This window comes from Ascaphus truei, chromosome 4, assembly GCF_040206685.1.
Source record: "Ascaphus truei isolate aAscTru1 chromosome 4, aAscTru1.hap1, whole genome shotgun sequence".
Taxonomy (NCBI): domain Eukaryota; kingdom Metazoa; phylum Chordata; class Amphibia; order Anura; family Ascaphidae; genus Ascaphus; species Ascaphus truei.
The window spans coordinates 66,547,105-66,566,429 of record NC_134486.1 but is presented as its reverse complement, the minus strand read 5'-3'; positions in this window follow the sequence as shown (position 1 = coordinate 66,566,429).

Below are 19,325 nucleotides of genomic sequence, written 5' to 3'. Positions count from 1 at the left end.
TTGATCTGTTTCAAGATTCTTGCCTTGTCTTTGATTATTGTCACAATAGTTGTGCGAGGTATATCCAAGGCACGTCCAATTTCTGTGTTCGTCTCTCCTTTCTCAGAGCGCTTTATTATGTTTTGCTTGGTCGCCAAAGTTATAGATTTTCTATTCCTTATTGGAGTAACAGCACTTTGCTTTTTGCTTTGATCAGCCATGGTTTAGGGCCTAAAATACACCACCAAACCTTCACACAGACTGTTCAGAATGATTTCCCTAGCCTGCAGCCGTCTGGTTGTTCATTTGTAGCAATTTTTTAAAGCGTCGTAAGAGCGTCGGATAAGCCGTTCGGGCGTCGTAAAACGGGCCATAGGGATGCATTGACAAGCGTCGGATAAGCCGTTCGTCGTAAAACGAAACGTCGTAAAACGAGGACCGCCTGTACAGTATATGCCTTATCATATTAATATATGCTATAATATGATTAAGTCTTAGTATGCCATTGTATGTCTATTTAATAAGCTAAACTCTTTTGTGAGCACATATTGTTGCCCTGGTATTCATTTCTTTTAGTGACCAGGCTTCTCCTCTTTTTCTTTTTTATATGTATGAATGGTTTTGAGAGATTACCATTTGAGTACTAGTCACAATTGTGTTAATGTTCATCTCTTTTTAAATTGTTTTTAAACAATCTTGTTCCACATTGAAAAGCCGCCCCCTCGCTGTCAGATCCGGCCCGAACCCAGAACTGATCACATGATCGCTCCGAAGAGTAGTCATGTGATACGGAGGATCCATGGCAAAGGGGGTGGCAAGATCTTCTGGTACTGAAAGAGTTCATTCATGTTCACACCCAATTTGTGTCCCTTCTGAGATGGCAGCACTGCCTTATTATTCTCATAGGAATGCTATTAGCTCCATTCTTCTTAAATACTTTTATTTTAAGGCAGTAACTATTCATTTTAGGAGAATTGTTAGCTGAAGTCTTGGCACACACACACACACACACACACACACACACACACACACACACACACACACACACACACACACACACACACACACACACACACACACACACACACACACACACACACACACACACTATAATAATTTATTAAAATTTCCTTATATCACTATTACTATTTCCTTCCCATTTGTGGTAGTAATACTAAATGAGTAAGTTATATAGAAATGTTCACCTACAGTTTATATAATATATATAATGTCGGTAATTGCAAATTATTTAAAGAGGCACTCTTGGTGACACTTTTTTGTGTTTTTTTTTAATAGGTTTGAAGCAGCTGGTCCCCGGAGCTGCACCACATGGAGTTCAGCTCTGGGGTCCCAGCGCTTCCCGTGATACTTACATTAGTAGGAGCTCCAACGGGGTGATCAATATGGCGGTTTAAAGTCCTGCGTTCTGTGGGCCAATAGGAAGCCGTGACATCACGCCTTGCGGCTTCCTATTGGCCCACGTGACGAAGGAGCTTTAAAAATTGTACACAGAGATACCGGCAGCAACTACGGAGGTAGGTATCTTGGGAAAAGAAATACATAAGGTGTTGCATGGGGTGCTCCTTCAAAGAAAAGAACACACAAACACACACATATCTATTCTGTGATTTACTAACAATTACAACACAACCTAATCTGTAAAAAAAAAAAAAAAGGAGAAACAACGCAAACTCCATAGTGCAGTATTTATTACAAAAATGTGAGGGTATAAAAATGCTTAAAATACACTTACAAATAGAGATGGGCGAATTTTTGGTGGATTTAGATCCGTCTCCGACTGGTCGGTTCCTTTGGTCCTCAGATTTTTGCGAATCAGTCAAAAAAAGGGCGAGTCGTCTTTTCTGGATTTTTAAAAAAAAAAAATTTATCACGGACAACGCACATGGCGGACTCCGCAATTCGCTGGCGGATTTTTAAGACACCAATACACGGATTCGGGAATCAGTTGGCAGTTTGTACAAATCCGCGCGTGGTTTCCGTAATCCGCGGATTCTTAAAAACCCATGCGGATGGTATCCAATGGCGGTTTTGGATTCATCCAAACGGATTGAAACTGGAACAATCCGTCGACAGATTTTACACCGTGGAACGGATTTTGAATGAAAAGCCCAGGAAATTCCGGGAAACGGATTTTTACACTTTCGCCCTTCTCTACGCACAAACACATTGGTTAAAACAGCTCTAAATGTGCCAAAACACATCTCGTAGGTCTTCTGTTCTCTCGAGGTACAGCCTCTGTGGTTGTGCAGTGTTGCTTTTGCCTTTCAGTGATCCGCATCTCACACCCGCATCCACGTGATGTCACATCATCTTTCCATCGCGATAACTTCTGGCGTCTGCGTTCCACTCGATCAGACTGTAAATGACCTCAAACTCTGACCTCAGTTGACAGTGCGTATAATAGACACAAAAAGATTGCTCCCTACGCGTTTCGTGGTGAAGCTATTTTATCAGGGTGTGTGCGTTATGCCCATACACAGTATTATTTAATGGGTACAGTTACGATAGAAACCTCACATATTTAATTGAAACAATTAACCTTTACTATATCCTAAATGTAGAGAACACCCATGTATAAATGGGGCATATGTAAATAAATGAATACATAAACACTATATTAATTATTATATAGAGTCTCCAATGCAAAGCGCTCTGCTCCCCATGGTTTCCCCAGCAAAAGTGCTACAAGTAAATGAGTTGATACTTAAGTGCAGAGCTCTGCAGCATAGTAACTATTCTTTAAGTGCTGCGGTCAGAATGTGGACATCCTACGTGTGCATGTGGAGTTTTGCCAACGTGCGCGTTTCACATAGAACGCCTCTTCAGGGCACGTAACTCATAGGGGGCCCCTCTATACCACCCCTCTGACCCTGCTATGAGTGGCTCCCTTTGAAGGAGAAAAAGATTTATTTTATTCACCTGAAGTTCACATCCTGGAGAACAATCAATGTTGCTACAGACACTGCTCCATGGACATCTGCGGTGATATGATCTATATGATCAACGCTGATGCAGGAGCGTGCGACAAATTAAGCTATTCACTTTTATCTTTTACTAGCCACTGTGCTGTCTAAGTGAACCTCTGAAATGGACATCTGCACTGATATGACTCACATGATCAGTGTGGATGCATGAGTGTTCTGCCTATTCAATCTTGCCTATGGCTCTGTACTCAGCAAAGTATTATTGGAAATACAAGACAGTCTTCATCAATAGCGTGCTTCTAGTGGCTCCCCTTGGAGGTAAAAAGGTTCATTTTTATTCACCTTCTGGGGAACAATCTATGCTGTTATAGACACTGCTCCATGGATATCTGCGGTGATATGATCTATATATGATCAGCGCTGATGCAGGCTATTTGCTTTGATCTTCATTAGCTAACATGCAGTCTAAGTGAACCTCTATAGTGGACATCCACACTGATATGATTCACTGATCAGTGAATCATGAGTGTTCTGCCTATTTAATCTTACCTATGGCTTTGTATTCAGCATAGTATATATTGGGAATATTAGATAGTTCTACCCAGGAGCGTGTCCATTATTAAAGCTGCAGTTCAGGCAATATCCTGCATGTGTGTTTTTTTAATAAATCAGTTCTGTAGCAAGAAAAAATACTGTTAGCATTTTCTGTTTTTTAAAAAACAACGTTGAAAGACCAATTTTCTGGTATTCTATTTTAACAACCATTTACTAAGGCACTGCCCCTTCATGTCCTGTCACAAGCCCTGGCACACCCCTTTGTGAGCCCTGCCCTCCCTCTTGCACATGTCAGTGCAGGAGTGCTCATGAATATTCATGAGCTTCCACTGAGTGACAGAAACAGAGGAAATACATTCCCCATATTTAAAGATGTCGCCAAACTTTGCCGATCAATAGACGGAGAACGAATTGACCAGCAGCTATGCAGTTCTTAGGTAAGTAGAGATTGCCCACATGAAACTATTGAAGTAAAAAAAAACCTATACATTAAAAAAAAAAAAAAAAAAAAAAGCCTGAACTGCAGCTTTAAGCTACTCATTTTGATTTTTGTCTGCTACTGTGCTATCCAATTGAACCTCCACATTTACATCTACACTAATATGAGACACAGGATCAGTATAGATGCATGAGTGTTCTGACAATTAATTTGATACAGGCATACCCCACATTAACGTACGCAATGGGACCGGAGCATGTATGTAAAGCGAAAATGTACTTAAAGTGAAGCACTCCCTTTTTCCCACTTATCGGTGCATGTACTGTACTGCAATCGTCATATACGTGCATAACTGATGTAAATAATGCGTTTGTAACAGGCTCTATAGTCTCCCCGCTTGCGCACACCTTCGGTACAGGTAGGGAGCCGGTATTGCTGTTCAGGATGTGCTGACTGGCGCATGCGTGAGCTGCCGTTTGCCTATTGAGCGAGATGTACTTACTCGCGAGTGTACTTAAAGTGAGTGTACTTAAACCGGGGTATGCCTGTATGCGAGTTTCAACCTAGCATAATATATCTTGTTAATACTATATGCACCTCTCCATACACATCCACCCTGATAACAATTAAAAGGAAAGATCTAGAGATGAAGGAGTGTGCTTTCGTCCAGAAGTAGCTATTGTATCAATTCCTGGGATACAACAATTACACTCCAACTGTGTGCTTTATATACATACTAGCTGAGAGACCCGGCGTTGCCCAAGATGTAAATACGTAATAGGTAGTATTATTTATAAATCGTGGAACAATAGGTGACTATTTGTTGTAAAGGTTGGATAATAATGTTGAAAAGAAAGATGGAATAAAATGTAATACGATGTTGTTGTTTAAAAATGGTTTATTGTAAAGACACCACAGTACAATGTATACTTTGGTGACATAAGAGATGTTAAAATGTGATGAATGTGTCCTGCTAGGGTGTGAGGCGGCGGGTGGCGCGTGGGTTGTGAGTGCTGTCTGTGAGTGGGGGTCCTGCTAGGGTGTGAGGTGGCGGGTGGCGCGTGGGTTGTGAGTGCTGTCTGTGAGTGGGGGTCCGGGTCCTGCTAAGGTGTGAGGCGGCGGGAGGCACGTGGGTTGTGAGTGCTGTCTGTGAGTGGGGGTCCTGCTAGGGTGTGAGGCGGCGGGAGGCACGTGGGTTGTGAGTGCTGTCTGTGAGTGGGTGTCCTGCTAGGGTGTGAGGCGGCGGGTGGCGCATGGGTTGTGAGTGCTGTCTGTGAGTGGGTGTCCTGCTAGGGTGTGAGGCGGCAGGTCAGTGATGTCGGTGCGTATGGGTGGGAGGCAGCAGGTGTGTGGCGGGTGTGTGACTGGCCCCCACTGGTGTGTGTTGAGTGCGTGCGGCAGCTGTGAGGCAGAGGCGGCCGGGTGAAAGGCAGAGGCGGGAAGGCAGGGGGGAGGGGAGGCGGGAAGGGGGGAGGGGAGGCGGGAAGGGGGGAGGCGGGAAGGCGGGGGGGAGAGGGGGAGGAGTGGGGGGGAGGTGGAGTGGAGGGGGGGAGAGGGAGGTGGGGAGGGGAGGAGTGGAGGGGGGAGGAGTTGAGGGGAGGGGGGAGGAGGGAAGGGGGGGGAGGGGGGAGTTGAGGAGTGGAGTGGAGGGGGGGGAGGGGGGGAGTTGAGGAGTGGAGGGGAGGGAGGGGAGGGGGGAGTTGAGGAGTGGAGGGGGGGAGGAGTGGAGGAGGAGTGAAGGGGGAGAGGGGGGGGAAGGAGTAGAGGGGGGGGGGGAAGGAGTGGAGGGGGGAAGGAGTGGAGGGGGGGGAGTGGAGGGGGGGAAGGAGTGGAGGGGGGAAGGAGTGGAGGGGGGGGGAGGAGTGAAGTGGAGGAGGGAGTGGAGGGAGGGGTGAAGTGGAGGGGGGGGAAGAGTGGAGGGGGGGAAGAGTGGAGGGGGGGAAGAGTGGAGGGGGGGAAGAGTGGAGGGGAGGAGTGGAAGGGGGGGAGGGAGTGGTGAAGTGGAGGGGGGGGAGATAGTGGAAGGGGGGGAGGGAGTGGAAGGGGGGGAGGGGAGTGGAGGGGGGAAAGAGTGGAGGGGGGAAAGAGTGGAGGGGGGAAATAGTGGAGGGGGGAAAGAGTGGAGGGGGGAGGGTGGAGGTGGAGGGGGGAGGGTGGAGGTGGAGGGGGGAGGGTGGAGGGGGGTAGGGAGTGGAGGAGGGGGGGAGGGAGTGGAGGGGGGGTGAAGGTTGGGGGGAGGAAGGGGAGTGGAAGGGGAGGAGTGGGGGAAGGGGGAGGGAAGGGGGGAAGGGGAAATATGTATTGTCCTTAATGTATGTATCCGCTTTCCCCCCCCGTGCGTGCGTCCGTTCCCCCGCTGGCTGGGTGCCCCCCCCTGCTTGTTATCCGATGGCTCTGGCCTCTCCCTCCCCCCCATTCCTCGGGCCTCTCACCCCCCCCCCATTCCAGATGGCCTCAGGCCGCTTCCCCCCCCCCCATTCCTCGGGCCTCTCCAACCCCCCCCCCCCATTCCCCCGATGGCTCGGCCGCTTCCCCCCCCCCCCGCCGGCCGCTTGTTCCCCCGATGGGCTGTCCGGTCAATGGAGGCGCGTGCAGGCGGCGGCAGGAAGCGCCATGTGTGTTCGTGGCCTGAGGCGCTGGGTAATGGTGCGCTCCCCCGGGCGGCTGCTCCGCCGCTTGTTCCTGTGCGGTTGATGCGGGACGCGCAGGGGTGTTCTGCGGCAGGGGTGTGACGATAGCCTGTCACAGGTATTAAGGTTACACAAATCACTGGGTTGAACTGAACGAGGCTTAGATATAATAAAGTATATTTATTCCTTTGGATAGGTGAACACACGAATAATACAGTAACAGACAAGAAGTACACTTACTTTGGGGTTGGGGGATGAGAAGTATGAAGCATAGCAATTCTCTCGCAATCAGGTAACAATTCAGATGATATCAGAAGACAAAGGATAAAGGGTGAACAGTTTATAAACCTTTTGTGCCCTATATTGAGTACAGTGCATTGGTCTTCAATTAACTCTAGCCACTCATTAACGTGGGAACACATTTTGACACATGCCCCCTGCTTGTTGGTACATGCGCAGTAGAGCTCTGGGGTCTCATTTCTGTAACCCCTCCTCTGCAACAGGAATGCCAGCTAGTCTACCAGATTGGACTCCTGGCACGATATTCTTTGTTGTGAGGTGTGAAATGGAACACTTGAAGACTGCTCTGGTTTGAGTAATCTCCGCCCTCATGCAAACAGTGGAGGTGACAAAATCCTTTGAACCATACTTAAGTCCTAGACATTGGGTCGCCTTTCTGGCCATATGCTACCCTGGTATGCAAAGGAATTTCCTCTGAGTTTTACCCATACCTTGGAACACAGTATGAAAGATAAAACATAAACATATTAAAATATCCGGTTCCGTTGGGTCCAGCAGGTCTAAACTCCCCAGTTCTCAATGCCGGAACTGGGATACCCTATGGTTCAATTTGCGACTTGCTACAACCTTCGGAACCGGAGATACACAAATACACTTAAAACCGTTTCTCATTTTAATACAAAAAACTCCGCTGTAAATTAAATCACGTTTTTTCACTAAATCCCCATTGAAAACAACGGGCTCCGCCGCCATAGACTTTCAATGGCAAACCGCCGCCGTTGGCGGCTATGGGAATCCCCGCCATAGACTTTCAACGGGGCGACGCCGCCGTTGAAGTCAATGGGGGTTTTCCGCCGTAGCCGGTCAATGGAGATTGGCCGCCATTGGAGTCTATGGGAAAAGTCCCGAACTTTCAAGGGGGTCCATACTCCGTCGGGTTGGTCCAAGAGGGTCAAGGATGGTTCTGCAGTGATGCCGGAGCAGTGACTACAGGTACCCCAAACCCTGATCCTCTGGACCCTCCGGAACCGGAGCTATGGATTACCAAATTTCAGCTTTTGACACTTAGCCGTTTTCCTGAGCCGTTTCTGCAGCCACCATTGGAACCTATGGCGCGACCCGCTCTTCTCGGTTCGACCCTTATCGGGGGTCCAGGATACGGGGACCCGGTTGTGGTCGAGTGGGGGGAGGTCTAGGAACTAGGGGCAGAAAGAATTTTATTTCTATGTGCTCTAGAACTGTTTATTCCCACGCCACTTGTCGTTGAACTTGACTTGTTAAGTGATCAAAGCTCTCCTATTGAAAATGTATCCGCTTTGCGGTTAAGCGGTTTGGACGGCAGCCAACTCGTTCCTGGAAAGCTCTTTCGAGGATTCTCCATTGAAGTCAATGGGCCCATTGACTTACAATGGGAAACCGCCGCTCCTCCTCGCGGACGCCATCTGCTGGTCTTCTCAGGAAACAGGACCCAACAGCAAGATTCGCCATTGAAACACATGGAGCCCAATGGCGGCCTATGGGACACTGCAAAATGGTGCCTGAAAAGGTGGGAAAATTACACAAATGGGCTATAATCACTAAACAACTATTAACCCTTGTGCTCCCGGATGGATCCTAGGGTGTGTGTGATGCAGACACTGATATAACAATAAAACAGGGGAACAGTGGAATATACATTTTCAGGTTATAACAAGGGTTAAATCACATTTCTGGACCTCAGCCCAGTTAACCCCTTGTCTCCCTGGTGAGGTTAGAGGGTGGCCAATTGGGGTGTAACCCCTTTAATCCGGGCCAAATCCTCCCCACCGTCACAAGGGGTTTAAGGTGTGAGGCAGGAGGAGTGTGAGGCGCAGGGTGTAAGGCGCGGGGTGTAAGGTGTGAGGCGCGGGGTGTAAGATGTGAGGCGCGGGGTGTAAGGTGGCACGCCTGCGGGAGAGGTGGGAGGCGCAGGGTGTACTGTGTTACCTGGGCTGCTGCACATCGTGTGGTAGGCCATCTTGGAGAGGAGCACGCGGTGTGAGGGAGAGTGAGTGTGTGTGTGTGTGTGTGTGTGACCACACCAGCCAATGAGAGGTGTGCAGGGGCGGGCGGGCCAAGGGAGCCATCTCATTGGCCTGAGGCGGAGTGACGTGCATCAGGTCCAATGCGATTGCCCCTAGGGACAGAGGACAGACAGACAGGCATACGACGGTTTCAGATATATATAGATAGATGCATACAACAGCACTGTCACAATCAACACGTTCAGTGCATGAATAGAAGTGTGCTATCAATTAGGCAACAATTACACCTCCACTGTGATCTTTACTAGCTAACGTGTTGATCAATCAAACCGCTGCATTTACATCTGTAATATCAATCAGATGATCAATGTGTGTGCATGAGACTGTTGCAGGCCATATTGGTCTAGCAGTTGTGTATCAAGTTCAAGCATACTTTGTAGCATTATTAATTTCCAGCTAATAGCTACTGTATCAATTACTCGGATACAACAATTACACTCCTACTGTGTGCTTTGTATACATATGCATACAACAGGGCTGTCATGATCAACACAATCAGTGCATGAATAGAAGTGTGCCATCAGTTAGGCAACAATTACACCTCCACTGTGATCTTTATCAGCTTAAGTGATGATCAATCACACCACTTCATTTACATCTATAATATCAATCAGATGATCAATGCTGTATCAAGATTAAAGTGATTCCTTCCATTGTGATATGTATGCACTTCTGCTGATATTAGAACTGATAATTTACTAGATCGGTACAGATATAGGAGTGCACTTCATCGCTTCTATTAGTATGAGAGCCACTATATGAGATATATCACAGGGTGACTATACCTTGATATTAGACTTATTTGCATTTTCTAGCAGTGAGTCAGGAAGCGTGTGTATGTATCTCCCCTCTGTGCCTTTTATTAGGGCTTGTGTATATCTATAGCACCCTACTTGATGACTGATTCTAGTCATCTACTATATACTATTGTATGATCATAAGCACTTATATAGTACCATTACTATGATCACAGTCACTATAAATGTTGTCAGATTTTAACACCCATATTTTTATATTCATTTGATGACATTAAACTATTTTTTAATTCATTCACAAATCATTCGGTGATTGAGTGCTTTGAAACTAGGTTTCTTGTTCTTTTGTATTCATACAGTTAGGATTGTATGAAACTCTCATGGCAGAAGTCTGGTTTTGTAAGCATTGAATGTCAAAAGGCATGCGTGCATGTGGAATGCATGTAAGCCACAACAAGCTAATTCCATCTTTATGATAGCATTGAAATTCTTTCCAAGGTGATCTGTCTATATCAGTAGCATGCAGTAAAGCCCCCCCAGAGCTATTTAAAACAAATTATAGACGAAATTCGACTTCAAAGCAAGTGGTTTCATTGTGCCAAATGTGACAATGGTAAGGTCAATACAGGGACTACAGTATTATTTCTAATATTTATGAGACAATAAGGATACTTTGTATTATGTTTTACTAGCAAATGCAATGCTGCACTCAGTGAACCTGACTTTCTCGGCACTCAGCACTGGGGAATTTTGCTGTTTCACTCTGAAAAATAACCGTGCAACATTAGTGCATGGGAAATGTGTATCTAAGACGCTTTCATATTGTTGGTGAAATTGCTACTGAATTTGGCAACTGGTGTGCACCTTCTGTGAATATTCATATTAGCATGGCCGCATAGAGCTCCTCATGAACACATCAAGGTTTTTAAGCCACTCAACCATACTTTATTTACTGTCCTTTTAACACCTTCATCGACCTGCCAAGGAATCCCAAATCAACAGTGTAATGATCCAGGCCCAGTGTTTTATTGGCATTTGCCAGTAACTGAAGACGTTCTGGCCTGGGTGGCTATTACATGCTTGAGGACAGTTAGTAGGCAGGTATGCCTTCATTGTTATCCTGTGCAAGGGTAAAGTGCCTTGAATTCATAGGGACAGGGTTATCCAACTGTGATTATATATATATATATGAAAAAACGCCCAATCCTAGTGCATTACTGTATAAAAAATGGATTTAATGTTCCAAAAACTCAATGGTCAAACTCACAAACAATGAAGATAAAAAAGCATGTATGAGATCAATACTCATGCTCCGAATGGTCAGCAAGAACCTATCCTCTGCTCCTCCGCAGACCGGTATAATCCTCGTGAGTCTCCGTCCAGCAGGAACTCTCAGCATCAGTGGCTTCACAAATACTTCCCCTTGGGAACATGCACCAGATGTCCCTGGTTCCAAGCAGGGGGGAAGGAGGAAGGCGGAAGTAGCAGGACCGCGAGTGATAGCAGTCTTTGAGTAAAGGTTGCGGGAGGTCACTGAACAAACGCTAGGTCATCCACAGCATATAATCCCTACGCATTTCATCAGACTTACTTTTTTCTTTTTTTTCTTTTCTTCTATACAGGTGGAGTGGGGAGGTCGTTGGGCCCTATCAGAAGGCTGCCTGTTTCCTGTTTCCTGTTTTAGTGTTTTTTTTTGCTGTATTCGACTTTATTTCTCATGGACTCACAAGGACATTATGTTTTAAGTATTGTGATTTTTATTGTCATTTTTTATACCTTTTTTGGGTTTAATAGGCAGAAAAGTTATGATTCAGGCGAACAAACTGCCCCTTAGGTATATTCCTGATCCACTGGGGATTATGATGGCTATCCGCCATTAGATAGTTATTGGCCCGGACAGGTTTAACGAATGTCTTTATTTGAATTGTATTATCGACAATATATAGATTCAGATCCCAAAAAATCGAGCTGTTGCTCATCAAAATGACACACGAATTTTAAATTCCTGTAACTATTATTCAAATATATGATGAACTCATCTAATAATCGCAGACCCCCAGACCAAATAAACACCACGTCATCAATGTAGCGACGCCATACTGCTGCGGCCAAGTTTATTCGAGCATTTGCCCGTTCTTGGCCGCAGCAGTAGCCTGGCGCGCGCCCGAGGGTGACGGGCGCGCGCCGAAGCAGCGGAAGAGCGCCCTCCGATCGGGGCGCTCTCCCTACCGCTGCCGGGTCCGCCGGGGGCCCCCGGAACCCCCTGCCGCCGTCCCCCACATCGCGGGACACCAGGGCTCCCTCGGGGACGCGCGTGCAGGGGGCGCAGGCTCCCGAAGACGCGTGACCCGCGTCATCGCCGAGGGGCGGCCACTAGCAAGCCGGGAAATCTCCCGGCTTGCGGATCTGGCCGATGCGCAATAAAGCGTGTCGGTAGTGTAGCACTAAATTTGCACCCAATGGGCAGTTGTTCCAAATATAATCTTCCTCCCATGTACTCATGAAGAGGTTGGCGTAACTGGGTGCAAATTTCGTGCCCATGGCAGTCCAACATGTCTGTAAATAAAATTGTGAATTGAAACAAAAATAGCTGCGAGTGAGAATGTGTAGTATACTTTCTAACAAAAAGCATTTCAAATCTGGTGTAATATCAGTGTTAGTGTCCAGGCTCCATTGTTTTAATAAATACCGTAAATTCCGGACTATAAGCCGCAACTTTTTCCCCACGCTTTGAATCTCGCGGCTTAAACAATGACGCGGCTAATATATGGATTTTTCCCGCTTTCAATTTTTTTTCCCAAAAAAACACATTCTGTGACGTGCTCAGTTTTTTGGCGGCATGAAGCTTTCATTAGACCAGACCTGCACAACACGCATGCGGCCCGCCTGTACTCACTGTGCGGCCCACGGTGGCTTTCTGCTCTCCCCCTCCCTCCCGAGTCCACTCTCCCGCGCCCCCCCGCGAGCTCGCTGTCACCATCCCCCGCGAGCCCGTTGTCACCATCCCCCGCGAGCCCGCGCTCCCCCTCGCAGAGTAGCAGCGCGCTCTAGCATTGAGGCACTTCCTGCCGGCTGCTTGCTAGAGCGTGCGTGCACTCCTGCTTGGACGGCAGAGGTATTTACTGCTTGGACGGCAGAGGTATTTACTGGTTAATATGAGGTGCTGGGGTGTTAATGTGAGGTGCTGGGGGCTTGATGTGAGGTGCTCAGGGGTTAATGTGAGGTGCTGGGGGGCTTGATGTGTGGTGCAGGGGGGGTTTGATGTGTGGTGCTGGGGGGTTAATGTGAGGTGCAGGGGGAGTTGATGTGAGGTGCAGGGGGAGAGTGATGGGAGGTGCAGGGGGAGAGTGATGGGAGGTGCAGGGGGAGAGTGATGGGAGGTGCAGGGGGAGAGTGATGGGAGGTGCAGGGGGAGAGTGATGGGAGGTGCAGGGGGAGAGTGATGGGAGGTGCAGGGGGAGAGTGATGGGAGGTGCAGGGGGAGAGTGATGGGAGGTGCAGGGGGAGTTGATGTGAGGTGCAGGGGGAGTTGATGTGAGGTGCAGGGGGTGTTGATGTGAGGTGCAGGGGGAGTAGGCACCTGCGGCTTATAGACGTGTGCGGCTTATTTATGTTCAAAATAATATTTTTTTTTAAATTCAGTGGGTGCGGCTTATATTCAGGTGCGCTCAATAGTCCGGAAATTACAGTAGTTATTTTATTTTCAGCTTGTGTGTTAAGTGTTATGTCTCTTGTTATGTGTTTTGTGTTTGTTCAATTTTAATATTACGAGTTACACTATGATTTTCTTTTTTGTCTTTGTCCCTATGCTATGGACCCCTGGATTGGAGATCTTCTAGTGATTGGACCATCTGGATTCTCTCCCCCTTCATTTGTTGGACTTTATTAGGGACTTATTGGACTCTGTTGGGCGCTGGTCTGTATATGTTCTTTGTGCTTTCTCTGGTGTTGTTCTGCTAGTGTTCCTGGCTGCCCTGTATATACTGTGTTTTGTTATATTTTCTATTTAGTTTTATTATTTGCTGTATTCTTATTTCTAATGGTTTGTAGCGCCTAATCACTTTTTTTTGTGTTTTTTAAGATGAAAACCAAATCAAACTGGAAAGGGCCCATAGACTGGGTCTGATCAGACAAAACCAGGAGGGCAGACCTAGAGCAGTGTTTGGCAAGAGTTTTGGACTTTGGTGAAAAAGTAAGATTGCTGAGAGCCTATAAGAGCACTAGGGGGGGCAACTTTTGAAGATCCTACTGTTCCAGGACTATTCAGCCTCAGTCTCTACGAAAAGAAGAGAATGTGGCAAGATTTGTAGCACACTCTTCAAACTAAAGAAGTTTGCCCTGGGATACCCCGTCATGCTGATGCTATACACAGATGGAAAAATACAGATCTCCACTACAGTGGATGATCAGAAGTGGTACTGTACATGCAGTATTGCAACAAAAGGGCTGGAGACAAAGGGTCAGAAAAGGAACAGATGGACAATAAAGATGTTAACATGAGCATTAACAGCTCCATGAGAATGCAAGGTAATAAGAAGTCACTAAGGCACTGTTTGAGAACCCGTAACAGATGCACAAGTATCTTGTAATACCTAAAGTTTAGGTGGAACCTGAGGAAAGAATATATCCCCAAAACGTTTCACATTTCTTTATCTGCAAAATAAAAAATACAGTTGAAAAATGACGATTTGCCCGCATCTTCAATAAAGAGTGCATCAGGAATCCTTTCTACAAAATATATACCTAACGTTTAGACAAGTTTGTAGTTGGGCTTTTGTGTTATGTGGTATGTTAAATATGCAGTTAAAAAAAACAAAAAACAAGCAAACATCGCTTCCAGGTTGTCTTTTTTATTGTCTATATTATTCTTTGTCATTCTTATCAGGTGTTTAATTGCGAAACAATCCTGCAGTTTTATGTTGTAAATGTCCTAGAAACGGCTTTCTGCATTTCTTCTAATCATTACAATGGTGACTGGCTGTAGCATTCCCTTGTGCATTGAAGTGGCACTAAAGCAGTATGGTAATGTACACTCCATGCCATTTGTAACGTTGCCTTTCTGAGGTTGGCTTTTCTGACTACATTTGAAAAGCTATTGAAACCATAAATAAATAATCAATAAGCATGGCAGAGAAGTTGATCTTAGTGCCCTTACTTTATTGCAACTTCATGAAACCATGCACATAAAAAATGCTGCAGACCTTGCACCGAAAAGCTGCAACAAACCTGCACAGTGAAACTCTCCAACCAGAAATGGATCAAATCTGTTCAGTTGCTTTAAAAAGTAAACTTCCTCAGCACTGCTTACTTAAAGCAGCTGTCCAAACTGCTGTTTTATTTTATTTTTCCCTTTAATATGTGCATCAATATAATCCACACAATGATAAGTAATTAGCTAAATTGCCGATCGATCGGCGAAGATTTGGCTCGGGGGTTCACTAAATTACTGCAGAGGAGTATTCTGTTTCAGAAGAGGAAGGGGATGTGACTTTGTAAATGGTTGCTATAGAAACAAACAAGGCTTGTTACATCATAATACATTAAAAATGCCATTCAGAGTTGTTTAAAAACAACAACAAAATAATACAAGTATTTTCTCATAGTACAGAACTGATTTATTACAAAAACACATGTAGGATATTGCTTGGTCTGCAGCATTAAACAATCCTTTTATTGAGGTGCTGATTCATGTTGTTACAGTAGCCAAAACAATCCGTAAACAAACCTGCGGATATGACACATGTAATGGAACCGAATGTAGCACAGAGGCCAAGGATATTGAACAGCATACGTCACATGGTGGCAACATCTAATTTTATTCATACTGTAAAACAGTGGTGCTCAACTCCAGCCCTCAAGCCCCCCAAATGGGTCAGGTTCTCAGGATATTCCTACTTCAGCACTGGGGCTGGAGGACTGGAGTTGAGCACCACTGCTGTAAAAACATAGATCAAATAAACTACAGCACACACCTTTTATCTGTACTAGCCATTTGTGTAGAACAGTGGTTTTCAACTTTTTGGCTAGGGAATCCCAACCCTCGACCCCTGTCTCTTGCCCCCCTCCCGTTGCCCAGTTTCTCCCCCCGTCATCCTCGTCTCTCTCCCCCTCACTCTCCCCTTTGCATGTCCGCACACACTCCCCCACTTACACACACACACACTCTTCCACTTACACATACACACTCTTCCACTTATACACAATCCCCAACATAGAAACACACACTCTCCCATTTACGCACACTCACACACACACACTCTCACTTACACACTCACACTCTCACTTACACACTCACACTCTCACACATACTCTCTCACTTACACACACACACTCTCCCACTTACACATACACACTCTCCCACTTACACATACACACTCTTCCACTTATACACAATCCCCAACATAGAAACACACTCTCCCATTTACGCACTCACACACACACACACTCTCACTTACACACTCACACTCTCACTTACACACTCACACTCTCACTTACACAGTCACACTCACACACACTCTCCCACTTACACACACACACACACACTCTCCCACTTACACACACACACACTCTCCCACTTACACACACACACACACACTCTCCCACTTACACACACACACACACTCTCCCACTTACACACACACACGCACACACGCACACACGCACACACGCACACACGCACACACTCTCCCACTTGCACACACTCTCCCACTTGCACACACTCTCCCACTTGCACACACTCTCCCACTTGCACACACACACACACACACACACACACACACACACACACACACACACACACACACACACACACACACACACACACACACACACACACACACACACACACACACACACACACACACAATATAAAAAATACAATATATTGGGTTTATGACAGATCCAAGCTGGTCATGGGTCTGTTCTGGGCTTCAAACATAACTTAATTGGGGGAAGGGGGGGGGGGCTATCCTGGATAGCCCACTAAAAGTGACATGTATTAGTTGGAAGGTTGTAAATGTTAAGCAGAGCTGACTCTACCAGCCTCAAAGCAAACTGTGGCATATAATGATTACAGACACGTCAGGTTTAGCAGGTACTAAGGAACATATATCCATTTGTCGCTCAAATTTAGGATTAAGACAGTTGTGATTAGTCTCTTTGCGTCTGCCATGAACACCCGAATGTAGTGATATAGCACACGTGTGTGTAAGTATTACAAAAGGAAAGTTATGAGTGTTTATATACTGAGGGAAAAGTTTAAACGTTGTTTTACTCTGTCATAAAACTGTCCATCCCCCATTTACGACAGGGGGTGGGTTTATGTTGTTTCAATGGGAAAGAATACTACATAAGACAGCAAGGTTTTATGAAAAATCAGATTTCAACAGAGGTGTGTTTGGACCAAACACGTGATATCTCATCTTCCTGCGCCATTAACTTCTCTGGGAGAAAACCTATGACATTTGGGTAATGTACTGGGATCTGCATTACTAATGTATAGGGATTTCAATTGTATGTTTGTAAGAGATGTGTGCAGAGGTATGCAATGGAGACCGTTTTTAAGGTGAAATTAAAATAAGGCTTTATTGCGCCTGTCCCTTTTAACACAGCAAAACATATGAAAACAACAAACGCCTATCCCTGTTTAAGGGCTAACTTACTTCCCCAGTCCCTTTCTCCAGGGCTGGAGGGATAATCCCATTACCACCCTATTCCCCAAAGTCTCAAGAGATACATTAAAGCAGGTGGCCCTTCATGTCAGTCTCTGGTAGTATCCTCAGTCCCCGGTGTCCAGGAATATAGGTCTTTGGGTGTCTTGATCTCAGCAGCCTTTCTGCTCAAGACCTCTTTCCTCTTGTCAGCACCCTTGTGTACTGAGGAAAATCTCCCTCCCTGTCTCAGAGGCAGGCTTTTTGACACCTGTAATCAGCCAGGTGGTGTTGGTTAATTGTCTACCAGCAGTTAACCACCACACTGCTGGATTAGAGGCACATTTCTGAACAGGGATAAGTCCCCTGTTACAATGTTTTATCCTGTTGTTTTGAGAAACTGTTCTGCATCTATTGTAATTGTATGTTCTTTTAGTCCTTTTTCTGTAATCTAAGCACTGTATATATATATATATATATATATATATATGTATATATATATATATATATATATATATATATATATATATATATTAAAACATTTAATAAGTAATGCTTTGGCCTCTGAATGGACTGTTTTACGCACCCCCCCTCACCGTCACGTGACCCCGTGGCGCTATTTGATGCTGCGTTGCCATGGGGACGCATTACCCGAAGTCGGCTGAATCAAGGTGAGTTACAGAGGCCTCCCCCCAGTCCCCCGACATTTAATTTAAATGCCTTGGGTAAGAGCTCGGAGCTTCTGTAACCGCTGTGCCCCCCCTCCCCAAAATGTTTGCACCCCCACTCACCCCTGGGCTAGAGTAGCTGTGTATACTAACCCTGGTTGCAAATCTAAGTCATGTGCTCACTTGTGTGCTGTACATGACAGGTGGTATGTGGGGACAGATGTAGGTGAGATATTACTCATTTGAGGGACCTCTGCAGAGGTGAAAAGTGGGGCAGCTTGCAAGCTGTGTATTAACCCCTGTCCATTTGAGGGACCTTTGCAGAGGTCAAAAGTGTGACCGCTTGCGAGCGGAGTATTAACGCTTGTCCCGTATGCAGGTCACGTGCTCACAGTTGTGTTGTACGTGACAGGGTGTTGTGGGTTGGAGGACAGAGTATATATGAAGGCGTACTAGTCATTTTGTGTAGGGGTAATGTACCATTATAGGCAAAGATAATTAATTTGTAGTGCATGATATCTGCTTTGGAGTGTGATTTCTTCCATTGGCGTGAATTGTGGCAGGAGAAATTTGGTCAAGCATACATGAAAGGGTACTATTGTACAGGGAGGTGGTCAAGTACATACTTGAAAACGAGATGTAACTCTCAATGTATTACTTCCTGGTAAAATATATTATAAATAAATAAATAATAAGTATGGGCAGCCGAGGATGTAAGAAGAGGAGGGTATGCAGAGAGGTGGGAAGCTACGAAAAGGTCTATGTTAGGCAAATTCCGATATGTGTCAGAAGGAAGGAAACAGGAAGTAGAGTTAGAGAAAGAGAGGAGATGGTGATTAGAGGGTACGGCATGGTACGGTTAGAGAAATTAGAGAGGAGCAGAGATGAGAGATCACTAGGTCAAGTGAGTGATTATCACGATGCATAGGAGAGATGTCCCACACAGAGAACCCAAAGGAGGATGCTAATATTATTAGGGGAATATTACAGTGTGGAAACCAGACAACAACAATATCCACAAACTGGGACGTGGAGTGGCAGGGGAGAAAATTCAGATACTATAGTTTGTGTTTTAAATGAGAAGAAGAGGGAAGGACAATGGGTATTACATGGAAAGTGCAGAGAGCAGAATGCCCAGTTTGTTTTCTAGTCATGGGGCATGACTAAAGGAGAGGTAGTGTAAAAGTATGAAAATAAGGCTAATGCCATTTTTTTCACCTGCTCAAAGAATACTCAGAATTGGCTGTGGGTTAAGAAGCACATGCATATAATGCAGCTATTTAAACACCCGTCTAACCCTTGAACTTGCTAATTTGGTTCTCATATCCTATTAATTTAATTTGCCTAAAAATTTGTCAGCAGTTTTTATGACTTCATTAAAAATGAAGTATTCTTTGTTGAT